Source organism: Mustelus asterias, unplaced genomic scaffold (genome assembly GCF_964213995.1).
Source record: "Mustelus asterias unplaced genomic scaffold, sMusAst1.hap1.1 HAP1_SCAFFOLD_84, whole genome shotgun sequence".
NCBI lineage: Eukaryota > Metazoa > Chordata > Chondrichthyes > Carcharhiniformes > Triakidae > Mustelus > Mustelus asterias.
The window spans coordinates 264,770-285,889 of NW_027590138.1; the positions used below are offsets into that span (position 1 = coordinate 264,770).

General features: G+C 42.4%; 1 protein-coding gene and 4 non-coding genes across 5 annotated transcripts in view; 3 read left to right on the top strand and 2 right to left on the bottom strand.

The window, feature by feature from the left end:
• Positions 1–21,120, top strand: part of LOC144483888 (uncharacterized) — a 435,358-nt gene that overhangs the window by 205,670 nt on the left and 208,568 nt on the right. The window lies entirely within an intron of this gene.
• Positions 1,165–1,237, bottom strand: trnat-ugu (transfer RNA threonine (anticodon UGU)). Its single transcript has one exon. It is a non-coding gene; the product is annotated as a tRNA-Thr (tRNA).
• trnak-cuu (transfer RNA lysine (anticodon CUU)) lies at positions 5,175–5,247 on the top strand. Its single transcript has one exon. It is a non-coding gene; the product is annotated as a tRNA-Lys (tRNA).
• On the top strand, positions 8,007–8,078 carry trnac-gca (transfer RNA cysteine (anticodon GCA)). The gene has a single exon. It is a non-coding gene; the product is annotated as a tRNA-Cys (tRNA).
• trnan-guu (transfer RNA asparagine (anticodon GUU)) lies at positions 13,570–13,643 on the bottom strand. The gene has a single exon. It is a non-coding gene; the product is annotated as a tRNA-Asn (tRNA).

Sequence of the window (21,120 nt, forward strand, 5' to 3'; positions counted from 1 at the left end):
AATTTTCACCAAACCTGACACAGAAAGACCAAATGATGGCATCGTTTACAAATCTAAACATGTATATTTTATTATTTTACCCCACAGTGTTGTTGTGGTGTAATGGTTCATCCCTTCTAACATGGAAAACGGCCGTTTGATAGAGCAGGGAGGGACAGACTGTTCCCACTGACTGGGCTCAGTAACAGAGGACGAGGATTGAAGATCATGAAATATTTGCATTTATATAGAACCTATCCCGACCAGCGGACGTCACAAAGCACTTTCCAGTCAATGAAGGGCAGTACCGTAATTAACATGTTTTACTTGTTTCCTTAAAGTTCTTGGTTATTTGAATAAAATAGCTTCTTATGGCTGATCTTGGGGTACAACTCAGCTTTTCACCAGCTCCCCATATCCCTGAATTCCCCGAGAGGCCAGAAACCTGTCTATCCCAACTTTAAATGTATTCGATGATGGAGCTTCCATAACTGTCTGGCATAGGGAATTTCAAAGATTCACAACCATTTCAGTGAAGTAATTTCGCCTTATCTTAGGCCGAAATGATCAGCTCATTTTCCTGAGACTGTACTGCCGTGGGTTAGATTTCCCGACAAGCAGAAGAAATCTCTCAGCCTCCACCCTGTCAAACACAATCAGACTTGTGTAGGTTTAATGAAATCGCCTGATTCCTCCAAACTCCAGAGACTTTCAGCCCAATTTACTCAGCCTCTCATCATACGACAACTCCCTCATCCCAGGGATCATCTGCTGAACCTTATCGGCACCGTTTCCAATGCAAATAAACCCTTTATTAAATGTGAATATCATATCTGCACAGAATATTCAACATGTGGTCTCAACAAAACTCTGTACAACTGCAGCAACACCTCGTTATACTTGGACGTCTGCCGTCAATAAAGACAGTTTCCTTCCAATCATTGCCTGCACCTACATGCCAGCTTTATGCATTCCTTGTACAAATGCATCTATTCTATTCTCAATATCGACACTAACCTATTTTAGCTCTTCAAATATGTCCTGCTCTTTCGATTTTTTTACGAAGAAGGACATATCTTTTCGCTTTCCAAAATCACACCCGATCTGAACCTCGACTTATCTCTTGTTTGACTTTTAGACTCTCTTCCCCTTTCCTACAGCTTCTACCAGCTAAACTTGGCCCGTAGGCTCCAGCGAGAATTGAACTCGCGACCTCTGGTTTACAAGACCAGTGCTCTAACCACTGAGCTATGGAGCCAAATGCTGCAAGGAGCTGCTACTAAGTGCAGCATTATCCGTGGATTGAGGACCAGGATGGGGTTTGAGGACGGAGATTTTTGATGAATGTGGAAATGTCTGAGGTGGAGAGCCGGAAGTTAAAAGACAGAATTTGAAAGTGACATGATTTGACATGTGTATTGTGTATGTACTTGACATGTATGTTGTGTGTGACATGTGGTTCTTCTTCAGAGTTTATCGTTAATGTTACATCTCTGATTTTTCCAGCTCTGATACAAGTTCATCCAGCTGGAAGATTTAGCTTGTTGTTCCCTTCACGGACGCTGTTTTTATTGAATGAAGAAATGAACAAAAATTTATTCACTCCGAGACTGGGAATCGAAACCGCGTCACGGCGCCGACGCTGATCACTAGACCCTCAGTGACGCTGATGTGACAAATATGGAGTGAGTTGATCATCTCTGCACCCATTGCTTCATTTCCAATAACTTTCAATTAAAAAAAAGTCACAATGAGGAATGACGGGAAGCGCACATGATAGGATTTGAACCTCAGTTAGAAAATCCCAATCCATCCCCTGGGCCGGGACTGCAGTCTCAATGTTTGCAATCCTGCTGTTTATTTCGACAGACAGCCATTCAACCGGTGTTCCCGTTTGTATTCTCCATCGGAGCAGCTCCACTCCTCCCAGATTTGACAAAGGGTCATCTGGTCTCGAAATGTCAGCTTTCTTCACTCCTTCCAGATGCTGCCAGACCTGGTGAGATTTTCCAGCATTTTCTCTTTTTGTTTCCGATTCCAGAATCCACGATAATTTGCTCCAGTCCTTCCACACTCGTTCCTTTACCTCAACACCTGTTTACATTGCTCTGTCGCTCCTCTTTCTTCATGCCAAAAACGACACGGCACAAACTCTTGCATTCAATCTGAAATGCTGGACTTCAACTGCAGGGACCAAAACTCAAACCCATTCTGGCAGTGGCTGCAGTCGAACACAACAACTCCGTAGAGACTGGACCTTCAGCCACTGGCTTAGATTACTCGGCTACGTTACCACGTAAGCAGCTGTGTCCTTTACTTGTATCGTTATTGAAATTAGCAGCAATGGAGCTGCGACAGTCCATCAGTCGGCTTGAGCCTGCTCCTTTACTGAATCAATTGATCCTGAACTCTGTAACAAGCAGGAATCACATCCAGTCAGAAACAGAATGAGCTGCAGTGAAGGACCAGCATCATTTAAACTGCCCTTAACCTTGTCTGGTTCCCACTATCCTGCCAGAAATGACAAGAAAAAACCTCCTGTTGAATTTGCTCAGTCTTCACTTCAGGACATGAGGCGAGATTGTGTTTTATATGTTCCACAAGGCAATAACTGACTTTTGTTTTTACGGTTTGGATGAGAGCAACAAATGTCCATTACCTGACCACCAATCCAAACAGCAGTGAAAGTGTCAAACTCTGACCTCCAGACCAGCTGCTTTTCGCCTGTTTTACAACTTGCTTTACACACACTGCATGTATTGCTTTATTTTTCGCGCCAGGCCAGACTACATTCACCAGAAGCAAGTCTCTGTTGCAATATGGCACCTTCTGTTTCCATCCCAGTGATACATTCAATCAGTGACAACATACAACAGACATTCCACTTACAGTTATTAATTCCACTTTCGACTGTTTGAAACGAGAGAGAACCTTTTCCAAATATTTTCGTTGCAGAGTGAGGGGAAAGGTGAATAATTCAGTGTGAACGCCAAAATCTGACCTTTTTACCACCCAAATGTTACCTTCCATCACCATCTCAATTGTCAGCGCTTTGCAGCCTATCACTATCTTTCTGCTACTGTGTTTGTTCTTGACTGTTGCACATGTGACATTTCCAGCTGTGATGTAGACTTGCAAAACTCACTTGGCTGATATTAGTAGATCTGCTTTCGATCAGATAGTCAATCAGGTTATTTTTTAATAGTTTGCTGAGAGCTATAAATAATCGTTTCCTGAGCGGGAATTGAAAACAAACAACACTGGGGAGTACTGAATACAACCCACTGGACTCCCAGGGCCACGGGTGAACTGTGTTTTTCAAAATGACTTACCATATATCCCTTAATGTGTCCACTTTGGGTGGAACATAAGTGACTGCTTCATCTAATGACAACACCAATTGTGCTTGCTGGGACATGAAATCGACAGTGAGGTGAAATAGTCCCACAATATGCTGAAGTGATCGTGGTATATAAAATTCTAAATAGGATTGAAGAAAGTAAAATCTTTTTTCTTATGCGCAATCGGGAACACCATGTCAAATGTATAGGTTGAGAGGTGGTAGATTTAAAACTGAGATGAGGAGGAGCTGCTTCTCACTGAGGGTCATGAATTTGTGGAATGCATTGCCCCATAGCACGGTTGAGTCTGAATCATTAAATGATTTCAAGAAAGAGACAGATATATTCCTGATAAGTCAAGGGATGAGGGGATATTGGAACAGGTAGGGAGGTGGATTTGAGAACAGGGAGAGATCAATCATGAACTGATTGCATGACGGTTCAGGCTCGAAGGGGTGAATTTGCCCACTTCTGCTCCTAATTCTATGTTCCTAAGTGTAACTTTCAATTTTCAAAACCAACCAACTCATCACTGTGGCTCCAATGTAATCTACGTACATTACATCCACAGGTTCCCCTTCATCCTCACCACAACTGCGTCCTGTAAGGGACTGAGGAATGGCCCCATTCTGTGGTTTAATTACTTTAAAATTCTTTGTTTCCCTCATTTAATCTCTCCTGATTTACACCCGCAAGAGGCCTCAAACCCTCTTGTTATGCTGCTGGATAACACTTGTTTAAAACTTCTTACATTTCTAGAAATTCCCAGTTCTCCCCAATGAAAGGTTATGGTGCTAAAATATAAGATTTGTTTTCCTGTGCACACAAGCTGTCTGGCTTTCTGAGTTTTTCCAGCATTTTCACCTTTCACTGCAGAAGTCTGAGCAGCTTTGGATGTCAATGGAAATATTTTTATTGAACAACATCCTCAGCAGCGGCTCGTTGGACGAGGGGTATTACTCGGGCCTGGGGAGTAAACAACCACAAACGTGTGAGCGATCTCGGGTTCACAAGTCGGGCTAGATCCCTCAATCAGCTGTTGTTTCGTATTGGACAAGTCATAGGTTTTATAAATGTATTTGCAGTGCAAACGTTGGGATTGGTTTACGTGGGATTTGGTTTGAGAACCTGATCACACAGTGCAGGCAATCTATCAACACAACACTCACACAAGAAAATCAAGACATTAAAAGGTTAATATGCTTGTGGCCATTCACTTTATCTCTGTTCACCAGTTTAGAGGACCCCATGTTTGTTGGTTGAGACAGCTGGCTGTGTGATTATTGTTATTCATTCTTGGATTGTGGATATGTACCGCACTCGCTATCTCTGTTTTTTATTGTCTCTATATATCTCCCTCAGACTCTCTGTCTATGTTTTTATTACGTTGACATCTTTTGCTCCTTGCTCTGTCCATTATTTAGCTGTCTGTGTGTAACCGAGGTTCACTGGATTGATTTCTCCGTTTCTCCTGGGAGGAGAGAATCAGTGGGATGAGTCTGTTCGCTCTGGCGTTTAGAATTATCAGAGTTGATCTTACTGAAAAGTCGGAAACTGGGAAACAGTTTAACAGTGTAAATGTTGAGTTCCCCCCACCCCTGGCTAAATTATTAAGAACAAAGAATCATAAGGTGAATGATGTAAGAGGAGTTTGGAATATTTGGGAGAGGTGAAGCTAAGAATTGGAAGATGTGAAAAATGTAATTAATGATTGAGAGGAATGGATAGGAACTTTGGGGATTCTGTCGGTGGATTCATTGTAAACTTTGAAATCAGAACAAGCTGACACACCAGATGAAAAATCCATAGTTGTCTCCATGCATTTTAGGTTATGGAAAGCAGCGTAGCACATGTGCCCGGCGAGCTCTGTCGGTAGAGCATGAGACTCTTAATCTCAGGGTCGTGGGTTCGAGCCCCACGTTGGGCGACATTGGTTTCAAACTTTGCCTCATTCCTGGGTGAATTCCCGATCTCCGTTCCTCCTGAAGTGTCACCGCTCAAACTGAGTCTTTCTTTTTTCTACGTTGTTTATCTCACAGTTGTGGGTTTGTGACTGAAAACTGCCTCCGGTTCACTGGAAGGCGGGGAGTTTAGCGCTGAACTCCGAGAGAGGTTTTGTTCTCATTTATTATGAGATTCAAACCCAGATCTGCGAGTTTGTGTCAGTGGGAACAATAATCATCTCCATTGTAATTCAGTCACTCCAGCCTTCCATCCGATCAAAATACCGTTTGTTCTTTCCTCCTCTCCCTCTCTATTTTCCTTGACTCTGTACTTGTTTGAAAATCATTAAATCACTACTTTTTTCCAGTTAGGGTCAAAGGTCAGCAACCTGAATCATTCACTCTCTTTCCCTCTCCACAGAAGCTCTTGAAGCCGATGAGTCCTTCCAACATTTTCTGTTTTGAGGTGGGATACGGAGCAACTACAAAACCTAGTTTTGGATCACAGTGGTTCACTTTTCTCTGACTGAATCTTACCTGTTTGAACTGTTGAAAGGTTGAGGTTTTAAATAATAAGACACTGGAATATATCACCCTGTTTCACATGAAATGAAACAAAATGAGAATTAATCATTTCATAAAATGCTGCTAATGCAATATATATTTTGTTGTCAATGCCAGCATTTGTTGTCCATCCCTCTTTCCCTCTGAACTGGGTATTTTGCTGGGCCATTTCAGAGGGCAGTTAAGAGTCAATCACATTGCCTTTCCTCTGGAGTCCCATGGAGGCCAGAAAGGAGAAGGATGGCAGATTTCCTTCTGCAAGATGTGTTTTCATGACAATCAGAAAACAAAGCTTCATTACGGAGACTAGCTTTCACTTCCGTTTCAGTTCTAGACTGCTTTGGGATCGTGACCTGTGAGCCTGGGCCACAGGATTCATACTCCACTGATTTTACCACTATGTCACCATCTTCCCGGAAGAGTGTAAGTTTAAATTCTTCACATGCAATCAAAGCACTTAATTTCACATTGAAAACAAACATTTAAAGCAGTGTACTGTGGAAATCAGTGTCGTACACTCAGGATACCGGGGAACTGACGAGATATCTATTGCTTTCATTCAAAGACAGAAAAATGTGGTGAATCCTCAGCGTGAGTGATGAAGGAGCTGTGCTCCGAAAGCTCGTGATTTCAAACAAACCTGTTGCACTTTAACTTGGTGTTGTGCGAATTCTTACCGGGTACTGAAGGGCATTTCATTTGCAATTCGCAAAAAGATTATTTTTATAAAATTAACAGCTTTCAGCAAATCGCACCGCAATCACATTGCAGACGGTGCAGTGAGTTACTCTCCTGGCCTCATTGCATCAGCTTCAGAGGCCGATTGCTCAAGAACACAAAAAGCTCAGCGATAACGAGGTCGGAGGCTTCATTCATCAGGGATTACCTGAGAGCACGTGACCTTTCTCCCAAATCACACACGCGCACACACGCCCACAATTGCTCAATAATGCTCAGGTCACTTCAATTTCCGTGTTGGTTTCGTCGCTAGAATTCGCTGCTTTCACTGCCACGGATTGGGTTCGATTCGCGGGTAGGGAATGATGATTCATTGCTCTCGTGCAACACATGAATTAAGGAGAGTGGATGTTGCTTCCTGGTCGAAAACGGGAGAGATACTTGTGGCAGGTTGAACAGGAAGAAGGAAAAATCTGCCCCATTCCACAATCCTGTCCATTACCCACAACAATTCATATTTACATTAGGAAGTCTTACAACACCAGGTCTATTTGGAGTCAGGGGCTTTCGGGGCGCTGATCAAATAAAGCAAATTGATTTTATTATCGAAGCAAATGAACGTGTTGGACTTTAACATGATGCTGTGAGACTTCTTATTGTGCCCACCCCAGTCCAACCCGGTATCTCGACATCATATTTACATTGCAATTGCTGGTACCAACTATCAGAATGAGTGAGTTACCTTCTACTGCATTAAATTTCACTGTAGCTCACCACATTCAAAGAGTAATGTTTGTTATAAACCTTATTGTGGTAATCTGTTGAAAAACTTCAGCTCATCACTGATCTGCTTTCATCACACTGGAAGCTAATGTGAAAAGATGAATACTTTCAAAGGTGGACAACGTGTACAAGACTGGAAGGAGAATGCGACTGTGAATAATTGGCACTGTGGAATTCCTGTATTCAGTCTATGGGAGAACCAGGAGAATGAAATCCTCGTGGTCCAGTGCTTCGGATTTGGCGCTTTCAGGGTCATTGATCGGCTTCAATATGCTAAGATTTAAAGTTTTTGATAATCCATGTAAGAGACCTGAGTTGTTTCCTGATCGAAAACAGCTCTGTCAGAAGCAGTGGAGTGAGATCTATATTTGTGTCCGAATTGGAAATGTCACATGGGCAACAGTTCAAGAACAAACACAGATTGTGAAGGACAGTGATAGGCTGCAAAGCGCAGCCAATAGAGATGGGGATACAAGTTCAAATCTGCATGACAAATGGGGTTGATATTATCGGTTAGATTGACACAAACATCTCCTAGTCCTGGATCCAAATCTCAGCCAAATCACAAGAAAACATCTCGCTAACTTAAACGCTGAGCTCTCCGACTTCACTCAGAAACCAGTAACTCTGAGACAAAGCGTGATGCAGTCTGACCACTGGAACCCCCTCCACCACTTAATAAGACTATGCTGGATCCCGAGCATCAGTTCACAGCTGAGGGGGTGTAGCTCAGTGGTAGAGCATTTGACTGCAGATCAAACGGCCCTCGGTTCAAATCCGAGTGCCCCCTTCTTTGTCTTAGCTTCGATTGTGGTTGTCTTTCTTTGGCTGCAAAGCGCATTGTGACATCCACCAACCGGGAAAGGCGTCGCATAAATACAATTCGATCTTTCATAAATTATCTTCAGTCCCAATTTTTGGTTACTGACAATCGTCAATAGAAACAGTTTGTCCCTTTCTGCTCTATCAAACGGCCCTTTCCCATGTTGGGAGAAGCGGGAAACCCCTAAATCGCTGCAATACTGTGGGGGGTAAAGTAGTCAAAGGGGTTTGCATAGTATTGTAAACGATGTGGTCATGTTGTAGTTCTCGACTATGTTTTTAAAAAAGAGAATTGGGGTTGGATATATAACAGCACTTGCTGACACCCTAATATAGTGTGTCTTCGTCTAAGTGGCGGAATTCGTTATTGCGTTCGACTTTAAGCAAATGGTTGGTGGCTCAGTACCATCCAGAGGCGGTGGTTGTACTTTTATTTTCCCCATAAGCATTCATTGTCGCGCAGTTCCAGCTTGTGAACAGAGGCAACAATAAAAATATTTCTCAAGTGTTGCCGCTCGACTGTTGTCAGGTGTTGTCAACATTATTTATTTAATGAATATTCATATCATACATATCACATGGTATAATATATATTCATTTCAAATATGCAATTAAAGTTAAGAATTAGAGTCTTGGCTGGATGTGTTTGTGTGTCAGTTCTCCGATGAGTCCTCATCTGAGACTGGGAAACAATCTCTCAGTATTCTGTAGGTTCAATAAAATTGTCTCTCAGTCTTCTAAACTCCAGGGAATTTCAGCCCAATTTACACAGCCTCTCATCCCAGGAGAACTCTCTCATCACAGGAACCTACCCAGTGGACCGTCTCCGATGGAAGGGTAGCCTTTTTCGAAAATAAAAAGCATTGTCGATATCAGAACTGCACCGAATATTTCACACTTGCTCCCAACAAAACCCTGTATAAATGTAAATTGGTGTTTTTATTCTTATACAGCAATCTGTTGGCAATAAAAACCAAAATGCTATTCCCTTCCTATTGTTTGCTGCACCACCATGCTATCTTCCTGCGTTCCTTGTACAAACACACCCAAATCTCTCAAGACAAACGCTTATATTAGGAAAGACGATGGCCTGGTGATATTATCGCGAGATTATTTATCCAGAAACTCATCCAATTTTATGGGGCCCCGCTTTTGAATCCTGCCACGGCACGTTGTAGAATTGTTTTTCAATAAAAACTATCTGGAATTAAGAATCTACTGATGACCATGAAACCATTGTCGATTGTCGGAAAAACAAACATTGAGTTCGGTAATGTGCTTTAGGGAAGGAAATCTGCCGTCCCTTATCCGTCTTGGCCGACATTGATTCCAGAGCTGCAGCAAAGTGTTTGATCCTAACTGTCCCAGGGCAACCAGGATGGGCAATAAATGCTGGCCGGCAGCGACACCCATTTCTAATCAATTAAAAAAGAGCTAGGTCACCTTTACAAACATTGTCTGCTCTTTCTCCGTTTATGAACAAGATAAGATCTTTCTGGGCAACATGGTGGCACTGATGCTTCACAGAGCCAGGGGCCCGGTTTCAATTCCCGGCATTGGTTACTGTCTGTGCAGAGTCTGCATGCTTTCCCCGTGTTGCGTGGGTTTCCTGCGGGTGCCCCTTCTTATTCCCACAGAGTGAAAGATGTGCTGGTTAGGTACATTGGCCATGCTAAATTAATTAGCTGTCAATTTACCCGAGAAGGTGCCGGTTCTGCCGATGACGTACTTGTCACAGAAACTTCATTGCGGTGTTAATGTAAGCTTAATTGTGGCACTAATAAATAAACTTTAAACTGTCCAACTGATGCAACCACTGAGCATTGGAGCCAATTCCTGCGCCCAGCGTGGAGTTGGTGTATCATCATCAGTGGAGCGAAGAAGAGATTGAATTCTCAGGTGGGTGATATTTGATGGATGTGGAAATATCCGAGGTGGAGAACAAGGAGTCAATCGATGAGACTTGAAAGAGGAAGAATTTGACATGTGTGTCAGTTGTTTTTGTGATAAATGTCTGCCGTGTCATTCTTCTTCAGAGTTTGTATTGTTACATCTCTGATTTTTCCGGCTCTGATACAATTCATACAGCTGAAGATTGATCTTGTTTCTCCCTTAACAGACACTGTGAGGCGTGCTTTCGTTTAATGAAGAGTTAAATAAGAAGTTATTCGCTACTTGCCTGGTACTCCAACGTGGAACATGGCAATGAAACCTGACCACGGCATGCCAGGAAAGCTTATATTAGAGATTTGAAATTCTTTGATAACCATCTCTGTCTCCACCGCTTCATTTCAAGTTACTTTCGCTACTGACATTGTCACACAGTAATTCTAACATCTTATGACCAACTGAAGCAAATTATGCCTTCTTCCTTTATGTTCAGATACTTTCATCTCCAGAAATTCAGTCCGTACTGAGCAAAGTGCTCTGTTTAGTTAACAGTTTATCATCACTTCCGGGCCATAGCTATAGAAACATTGACTCTGAACCACTAGACCACCCAGGCTCCACCATCACTTCCTCGATGTTGTCTTTTCCACCATTCATGCTGTCATGTAATCCATCCTGCTTTGTGCCCTATCACAAAAATCCTTTTTTTTCCCTTTCGCTGAGTGATTCCTCACTTTACAATCAGAAAATACTGGGAATACTCAGTCGGTCAGTTCATGTTTAGTGACAAACGCGCAAATAATTCCAGTAGTCGAATCCCTCTGAAATTAAAAGCTTTTGTTTTTTTTTGTGAAGGCAAAATACTGCGGATGCTGGAACCTGAAACAAAAATAGAAAAATGCTGGAAAATCTTAGCAGGTCTGACAGCAGCTGTCGAGAGAGAATAGAGCCATCGTTTCGAGTCCGGAGCTCTGACGAAGGGTCATCCAGACTTGAAAGTTTGGCTCTTCCCTCTCTCCACAGATGCTGTCATGTCTCTTTAGACCTTCCAAACTTTTCTGTTTATGATGAAACTATTTCTGCCACGATCAAACCAGGGATCTTTCGTGTGTAAGGCGAATGTGACAACCACTACACCACAGAAACATTGCGATGCAATGATTCAAGGAAACTGGTTCCACAAACCCATCAATTGCAAACAATAATTTACATTTGCATTCCATTGGAATTTGTGTGATAACAAAGGTATTTCATAAAGTTAAGGAACTGGACATGTAGCGGTGATGAGATTCGATCACACGCTTCAATTACTATCACTGCCCAGTCAGTTCTCTCACAGCACCAGGTTAAAGTCCAACAGGTTTATTTGGTACCACGAACTTTCGGAGCACTGTCCGAATCAGGTGACTCACGTGATGAAGGGGCATGCACCGAAAGCTTGTGCTACCAAATAAACCTGTTGGACTTTAACCTGGTGCTGTGAGATTATTTACTGTGCCTACCCCAGTCCAGCGCCGGAAACTCCACATCATTACTGCCCTGAGCTCATCAATGATACCAGCAGAACGTATTGATGCCGTATCTGGTATTGCCAATGAACAGCATCAATGGAGTGGAATTGGGTCACATGAACCATTGAGCCTCCTCCATGACTGAATCAAGGCAGATCCACAGCCTCAATCCCAATTTCCCAGCTTATACCAACAGCCCTTCATTCACTTAGATTCCAACAACTCTCCACCTCAACCTTCAAAGTCTTCATCAACTGAAGATTCACAGACCTCTGTGCCGCTACAGAATTGATGCAAGATGGCGTCCGAGCGAGGCGAACTCTTGGAAGCTGTGCCCAGCATACCTTCTAACTCTATCTTTTACTCTCGTTCTATGCTTCTAAAACTTCATTCTAACTCTTTTAAACTCTCTCACAATGTTTCAATTCAATTTCTAGCATCCCGGCTATGACTGTAACACTACACTCTGCACTCTCTCGTTTCCTTCTCTATGAACGGTATGCTTTGTCTGTACAGCGCGCAAGAACCAATACTTTTTATTGTATGCTAATACATGTGACAATAATAAGTCAAATAATTCCAAAGATTCACAAGCCTTTGAGTGAAGAAATATCTCCATATCTCAGTCATGAATGGCTGAAACATTAACCAGAAAATGTAAGCCCAGAGTACCTTGCTGAGGCACTTTTGCCACTGTCGAACCGGAACATCACTCATTTGCCATGGCTAATCCATCGAACCTGCATCAGCTGCACCGTGAGTGTGACAGTGGAAGCAGAAAAGCAACAGGATGCCAGCGGCGACTTTGCTGAGGGTATTCTTTTTCAATAAATGGTGAAGAACAAATTTACATTTTGTCTGCACCAATCCAGTTCATATGCAACAGCGACCAAGAATCGGGGATAATTCAAAAAAATATTAATTTCGATAATGTTTCGACCTTATTTTGAATCGGGGAACTCATCGTATATGAAATGAACATGTTAACTCCTACAATCCAGAAACTCTGCTGATGACCAATGTGACCGGCCGAGAATATCAAACCGTGCAGTCTGATTGCAATTTAAATCCTTGTTTTGTTGAAATATAATTCGGTTGCAAACCTTAGCCATGTGGCAGAGTCATTGATCTAACATAAGATTCAGAAAATAACATTTGTCCCGAATTTTATCTCTTTCTCCATGAATGCAGTTGCAGAATATTATTCAAGCATTGGGGGAGTGTAAATGCCACATGGCTGTGAGATAATGTGATTCCTTGATATTTAATAACACTTAGAGATGGGCAGCTGCTTTGAAAAGTTTTTATCAACTTTTTTTGAACACAAGGATCAGTATACTTCAGGAACACAGGTGACACATGGAAGTGTTTAGAATTTGATGCGTGTGCACAGATTCTGCCAAACCTGCTGAGAATTTCCACCATCTCATGCTTGTATTATAAATACAGGTTTTATCAGAACATCAAACGGCAAGACGGCAATGATAAATGAAATAGTCCCACAAGCTGTTCACATGTAACTTTCAATTTCCAAAACCCACCAACCTCATCATTACTGATCCTGTGAAAACTTACCTTGTAAAACACGGCAGGCATTCATCTCTCAAAGAACTGAAACGCCTCAAATGTGAACTCTCTGCTCTCAATCTCAGGACTTTTCAATTATAAAAGCAGCATTCTGGTGAAAGTTTAACTCAGTCCTCATTCCACTGATCTTTGCCGTCTTGCTGTGTATTTCCCTCATTGAACACATTTCAGGTTGGGACGGACAGATTCCTGATCTATCTGAGAAAGAAGAGGAATGGGCAGGAAAATGGAAACCCAAGATCAAACATAGGTTAAAGTTTCGAGTTCAATTATTGAGTTTAATAATATTTGAAATATATAAATTGTTACAAATAATATGTCAGAGATAAATGTTCAATAAACTAACGTCGGCTAACAGTAGAGGCAGAAACACACGATAAGTTTTTTAAAAAATGTTGCCCAAGGACTCAGTGACACTCAAAAACCGAGAGACAATGAAAGCAGATGGAGTGGAAAAAATACTGAAAGCCCCGTCCCTGGATGGTCTCGAACCATCAACCTCCCGGTTAACAGCCGAACGCGCTAACCAATTGCGCCACAGAGACTGACACAACTGGAACCTACAAGGCATCCTAAATCAGGGCGACAGCGTGTTGGCTGCAAGTTCGACGCCAATTCAATTTTCACCAAACCTGACACAGAAGGACCAAATGATGGCATCGTTTACAAATCTAAACATGTATATTTTATTATTTTACCCCACAGTGTTGTTGTGGTGTAATGGTTAATCCCTTCTCCTAACATGGAAAAGGGCCGTTTGAAAGAGCAGGGAGGGACAGACTGTTCCCACTGACTGGGCTCAGTAACAGAGGACTTGGAATGAAGATCATGAAATAATTGCATTTATATAGAACCTATCCCGACCTGCGGACGTCACAAAGCACTTTCCAGTCAATGAAGGGCAGTTTTAATTGGAAAAAAACCAATTAAGCGCGGAAGCAGGCATTCGATTTGAATGCAGAAACGTCGTGACCTGCAGTCAAATGCTCTATCCCTAAGCTACATTCCCTTTATTCTAAGCTCCCGTTTTGTCGCTCGTTAGTCCTCTGTCTCGCGTGGTCTATACTTATGTTTGCTCCTCTGTGTGCGTCACTGTGCTTACGTACACCAAGGGTGTGAACGCGTTTTTTTTTTAACCATCACAAACTCTATTCACTTACTTTATAAATCTTCTTGGTAAATGTACAGAAGATGGCAAAAGGCTGAAAGTTGCGAGATGAAATTGACCTTTTCTGTTATTTGTGAGTGAAGGGTGCTTATTGACTGAGTTCCCGTATGTTCCATTGTGCAAGATGATTAAAAGTTTTCTTTGATCAACATTTAAACAGACAGCGGATTCACTCGATGTGATGGTGGTCCCAGTTCTATATCTGCGATCACACCATAAGACCATAAGACCATAAGACATAGGAGCGGAAGTAAGGCCATTCGGCCCATCGAGTCCACTCCACCATTCAATCATGGTTGATTTCAACTCCATTTACCCGCTCTCTCCCCATAGCCCTTAATTCCTCGAGAAATCAAGAATTTATCAATTTCTGTCTTGAAGACGCTCAACGTCTCGGCCTCCACAGCCCTCTGTGGCAATGAATTCCACAGACCTACCACTCTCTGGCTGAAGAAATTTCTCCTCATCTCAGTTCTAAAGTGACTCCCTTTTATTCTAAGGCTGTGCCCCCGCGTCCTAGTCTCCCCTGCTAATGGAAACAACTTCCCTACGTCCATCCTATCTAAGCCGTTCATTATCTTGTAAGTTTCTATTAGATCTCCCCTCAACCTCCTAAACTCCAATGAATATAATCCCACGATCCTCAGACGTTCATCGTATGTCAGGCCTACCATTCCTGGGATCATCCGTGTGAATCTCCGCTGGACCCGCTCCAGTGCCAGTATGTCCTTCCTGAGGTGTGGGGCCCAAAATTGCTCACAGTACTCCAAATGGGGCCTAACCAGTGCTTTATAAAGCCTCAGAAGTACATCCCTGCTTTTGTATTCCAAGCCTCTTGAGATAAATGACAACATTACATTTGCTTTCTTAATTACGGACTCAACCTGCAAGTTTACCTTTAGAGAATCCTGGACTAGGACTCCCAAGTCCCTTTGCACTTTAGCATTATGAATTTTGTCACCATTTAGAAAATAGTCCATGCCTCTATTCTTTTTTCCAAAGTGCAAGACCTCGCACTTGCCCACGTTGAATTTCATCAGCCAGAGAAGTGATCCATGCAACAAAGAGAAATTTTCTCCAGTCAGAAACACAATGAGCTTCAGTGAAGGGCCTGTACGATTTAAACTGTCCTTAACCTCGTCTGGTTCCTAATCTCCCGCCAGAAATGACAAGAAAACTTCCTGTTGAACTTGGTCAGGGTCTTCATTTCAATAAGGGCAGGACATGAGGCGAGACCAGGATTCCTGCATTCTACAGGGAAATAACTGAAATGTGTTTCATGGTTTGGACACGAGCAATAAATCTTCATATCCTGACCTGTAATCAAAACAGCAGTGAAAGTGTCAAACTCTATCCATCAGACCAGCAGGTTGCAGCATGTTTTAAAATTTGCTTTATCCACGCTCCTTTTGTTATTTTTAAGCTCGCTGAAAGCACACTTGAACCAAAGGGATTCTCCTGAAAAATGACACAATCTGCTTCAAAATAGTAATATGTTCAGCCATTGACAACATACAACAAACTCGCCACTTCAATTATTACATTCTTTCTGAGGGTTCGAAACCGGACAGCAATATTTCTGCATGCTTTTCAATACAGAGTCAGGGAAACGTTTCATAATTTGTGTTTTTGCTAAATGTCAACTGATGTGCTGAGGATTTCCAGCATTTTCTGATTGCAAAGTCAGGAGTCACTCGGTAAAAACAACAAAAGTGAAGGTCTGTGGCAGAGAGCAAGGCAAGGTGGATTAACTGACACAAGGAATGATAGACAAGGCAACATTGAGCAGGTGATGCTGGAGAGCGGGTGGTCTCGTGGTTCAGATTCAAGGCTTTAACCGCCAAGGCCCAGGCTCAATGACAGGTGACAAATTGTGAAAATAGAATTTCGTATGAAACAACTTGTCTCTTTCTTATTCCTGATCAAGTAATCACAACTGTTGTTTCAAAGCAATATGCCAAGACTAATAAGCTGTTCCTCTACTGTAACTTTCTATGATTGGTTCATTTTCATCCCCACTGCTGCTGCCTTCACAGTATTTCTTTCATCCTACAACCCATTACTGCAAAATCCACCTTCTTCACTTGTGTTCAGCTCCTGTGACCTCATGGGACTGAGTAGATTCAATGCGAATATTATCATTTAGTCCGAGATTTGGAGCGAGATCTAGGCGATATTTGTGTCAGTGTAAAAGGGAAAGTCTGACCCATTACCACCCAAATATACGTTGCAACACCATCTCTATCGTCAGTACGTTGCAGCCTATCGCTCTCCTTTGCTTATTGAAACAAAAACAGAAAATGCTGGATGATGTCAACAGTTTTAACAGTATCAGTGGATAGAGAATAGAGACAACGTTTCGAGTCCTGATGACCCGCCGTCAGAGCTCTGAACCTCTGACAAGCTGATTTCGAAACGTTGGCTCCAATCCCATAGAGTCAAAGAGTCATAGAGTCACAGAGGTTCACAGCATAGAAAAAGGCCCTTCTGCCAGACTTGTCCATGCCACCCTTTTTTAACGACCAAGCCAATGCCAATTGCCTGCGTTTGGCCCATATCCCTCGATAGCAATCTTGCTCATGTAACTTTCTAAACGCTTGTTAAAAGACAAAATTGTACCCACCTCTACTACTATCTCTGGCAGATTGTTACAGACACTCACCACCCTCAGTGTGAAAAAGAAATGCTCCTCTGGATCCTTTTGTATCTCTCCTCTCTCATCTTAAACCTATGCCTTCCAGTTTTAGACTCCCCTACCACTGGGAAATGATATTGACTATCTAGCTGATCTATGTCTCGCAGTATTTCATAGACCTCTATAAGATCGTCCTGAGCCTCCTACATTCCAGAGAAAAAAATCCCAGTCTATCCAACCACTCCTTGTAACTCAAACCAACAAGTTCTCGGAGCATCCTAGTAAATCGTTTCTGCATTCTTTTTAGTTTAATAATATCCTTTCTATAATAGAATGACCAGAACAGTGGTACTAACGCTAGACTATTAATCCAGAAACTCAACTAAGTTCTGTGGACCGGGGCTCGAACTCGGTCATGACAGCCGGTGGAATTTGAATTCAATAAAAAAAATTCTGGAATTAAGAATCTACTGATGACCATGAAACCATTGTTGATTGTTGGAAAGACTTCTCTGGTTCACTAATGCTCTTTAGGGGAGGACATTTGCTGTCATTACACGGTCTGGCCTATATGTGACTCCAGAACCACAGCAATGTGATTGCCTCTCAACTGCTTTCGGGCAACTGGGGATGGGCAATAAATGCTGGCCAGCCAGCGACGCCCATGTCCCACGAACACATAAAAAAAAACTACAGATGTGAGGCTCACCAGCCCGAAGTTCCCAGGCTTTTCGCGTTTAAACAAAGACACAACATTTGCCACCCTCCAATCTTCGGGCACCTCACCTATGGCTATCGATGTTTAAAATATCTCTGCTGGAGGATACACAATTTCCTCCCTAGCCTCCTACAACGTCCTAGGATACACTTCATCAGCTGCTGAGGATTTATCTACCTGGATGCGCTTTAAGACTCCAGCAAATCCTTCTCTGTAAAACCTAAACTCCTCAAGATATTGCTATTTATTTTCCCAAGTTCCATCACATCCATGTCTTTCTGATGGTCTCTCTGCAAAAATGCCTTCAGACCTGATGAGATATTCTGGTCCACTTCTGGCCTCCACGACCATTAGGAACATTCTCTCTGAATCTACCCTGTCTAACTCTGTTAGAATTTTCATAGAATCATAGAAACCCTACAGTACAGAAAGAGGCCATTCGGCCCATCGAGTCTGCACCGATCACAATCCCACCCAGGCCCTATCCCCATATCCCTACATATTTTACCCACTAATCCCGCTAATCTACGCATCCCAGGACACTAAGGGGCAATTTTAGCATAGCCAATCAACCTAACCCGCACATCTTTGGACTGTGGGAGGAAACCGGAGCACCCGGAGGAAACCCACGCAGACACGAGGAGAATGTGCAAACTCCACACAGACAGTGATCCAAGCCGGGAATTGAACCCAGGTCCCTGGAACTGTGAAGCAGCAGTGCTAACCACTGTGCTACCGTGCCGGTTTGTTAGTTGCTATGACTCCTCCCTGAATCTTCTCAACTAGAGTGAATGTAATGCTAACCGACTTCGTCCCTCCTCATATGACAGACCTGCCATCCCAGATATAAGCCTGGTAAACTTTCGCTGTACTCCCTGTAGGGCAATGAAATCCATCCCCAGATAAGGACACCAAAACTGCACACAATACTCACGGTGTGGTCTCACTAACACCCTATACAATTGTATTAATGACTGAAGAGGCTCGAAAGGCTGAGCGGCCTGCAGTGGTCCCTATTTCTTATGGCATTTTTGGTCCTCATGTTTTGGAACTCTCTTTCTCAATAAGCGGTGGCAGCAGAGTTTTCATTATTTTTAAGGTAGATGTGGATAAGCTTTTGCAGAGTCATACGTGATTGGTGATCAGGTGTAGGTGGACTGCAAATTTGATGTTAGAATTAAGTTTTGAAATGGAGGAGCGGGCTCGAGGGGCTTAATGTCCTCCGTATCTTTCTCCTTTGATTGTTCATACGACGATCTGAGGGACAACACATTCCTCATAATTGTCTTTAATGAGCGACTCCTTATTTGGAACATTCCCACCGGGTTTTGGATTCTCTCCGAAATGGCAACATTCTGTGCACATCCACAATGTCAACATCCCTCAAGATCTTAAACTCTTCCATTAAGTCGCCTCTTACTATTCGAAGTTTTAGTGTGTATATGTCTACTCTCTCCAACCATCTCCATGAGACAACCCGCTCATTACTAGAAATCGTTTGGTAAACCTTCTCAGGAGTGTCTCAAAGACATTTTCATTTCCCATTATATATCGATAGCCAAAGGTATACACGTTATTTCTAACATGGGCTCACTATCTGAAGGGCTTGAACCTGCAAGGCCACGAAGCAGATGATAGAATGTGGGATTAGACGGAGCCACGAGTTCCATTTGTCTCTGTTGTATCCAGAGCATGTATGATGGGCTGAATGGCCCGTTTCTGCATCATTACCTTTCTATTCTTCTAGTTATCACCAGAGTTTTGTGCAACTGAATGGGTATGTATAAATAATATTGGGTGTAATTCATGTAAAATAATGTCCTTTTTTGTCAGGTTTATAATTAGGCTGTACTGACATTTGTTTTAAATTCGAGCAAAAAATAATAGAAGGAATTAAATATTACTAAGTAGAGTGAATTGAAGGTGAAAGATATTTCGAGAAGATAAAACGTGCAGATCGATGGAATTGCATCCACACAGTCTGAAAGCAGCACGGCATGCAGAGAAAGATGTAAGGTTGGGTGAAGGGCTCAGGACACATCCTCACTTATCATCAAAAGTACAGGAAATTTTACATGTGTTTCGGAAGGCAGGTTGGACACCTGATTTACCTCTTGCACGGATTAATCTCCATAAAATAATATCTGCGAACAATACAAGGGTAGATGGTTATTTTATCGGATTAAGACCTGTTTCTTGCTGAATACCAGCAGTGTAATATTTCTAATCATCCTGCTTTTGACACCTCTCTTTTATTAGCAGAAGCATCAACATTATTCCCCGAATCTGCACCAATTTCACTATTACAGTTTCATTGAAATTCTGAAATTGTAGATTGACATTATGAGATAGAAATATTCGTTACTGTCTTAATTCACTTCAGTTCAGTGACATAGTCTTAATCAATAATCCTATTTTTCACCAAACTGCTTGGACCTATTTGTTTGTCTTCAGTCAGGTCATTTTCTTTGATTGCAAATGACTTTCAATAAACATGTATTTTGCAAGAAAAGCTGAATTCATCTTGTTTGTTCAGCGATTGTGAATAATCGTGTAGGCACAAAGTTTAATTGTTTCATCGGTGACTTTCCTCACTCCATAAATAGGCAATGCTTTCATTGTGCCCACCGGTGTTAAAAATGAGAGTGGTCTCCAGTATAACCAGAAATCATTGAATCTCAGAGTCGATAAACCATGTTCTGGATTATTCCACTTGAGCTTCGTACTATTTGGGTACGTCACGATGTCCAAAGGATTTACTACCCACTCCGTTGGTGTGACTGGTGAGTCTAATTTCACTATATTTATTACCTTGTCCATGAGATCCAGATAATAATATTATTATATGCAAACGTCATGTTCCTTATGTGTTAATGCAGTGGGAAAAATTCTCTCTCTTCTCAGCAGCGATTCTCCCTACTGTCGCCTGGTGGTTGCTCTTTATTTCCCTCTCACTCCCCTCCCCGCTACCACGCCCCACCCCCCACCCCCATCTCCTCGCTCCACCCACTCCGTCCCCACCTCCACCAGCCACTTTCACTGTTCCTGCCTTAGTATCTAAAGGGTCCTGACCTCAGTAAAAGTATATATATATATAATTTCCAATACTGTGATTCACAGCCAATTCCAAGTCAACTTATGCAATATCTACAAATGCACAGTCTACAGCAGAGTCACAGCAGAGTGACCCGGACCAGGGACATTTGGTCCAAACCCATTGGCATCATTGTGTTTCCCAAATACAAATATGGAGAAGGCCGGAAAGTGGAGATCTGATCTGTTGGTGAATCTGCTTTCTTGCTACGTCAATGCGGTGCCTTCCTACTATGAACTCAGTCTCAGCGGAACCAGTGAATCCATATTATTCTGAGGCTGGATTAAGTGAAAACAAATACTTCAGCTGTTCCCCAGAATCCTGACAGACCGCTGCTCCCGTTCTCAATCTGAAATAGGAGTTAATTGTGTCTCTCTTCGTAACAGTGAACTTATCGACGATTCTTA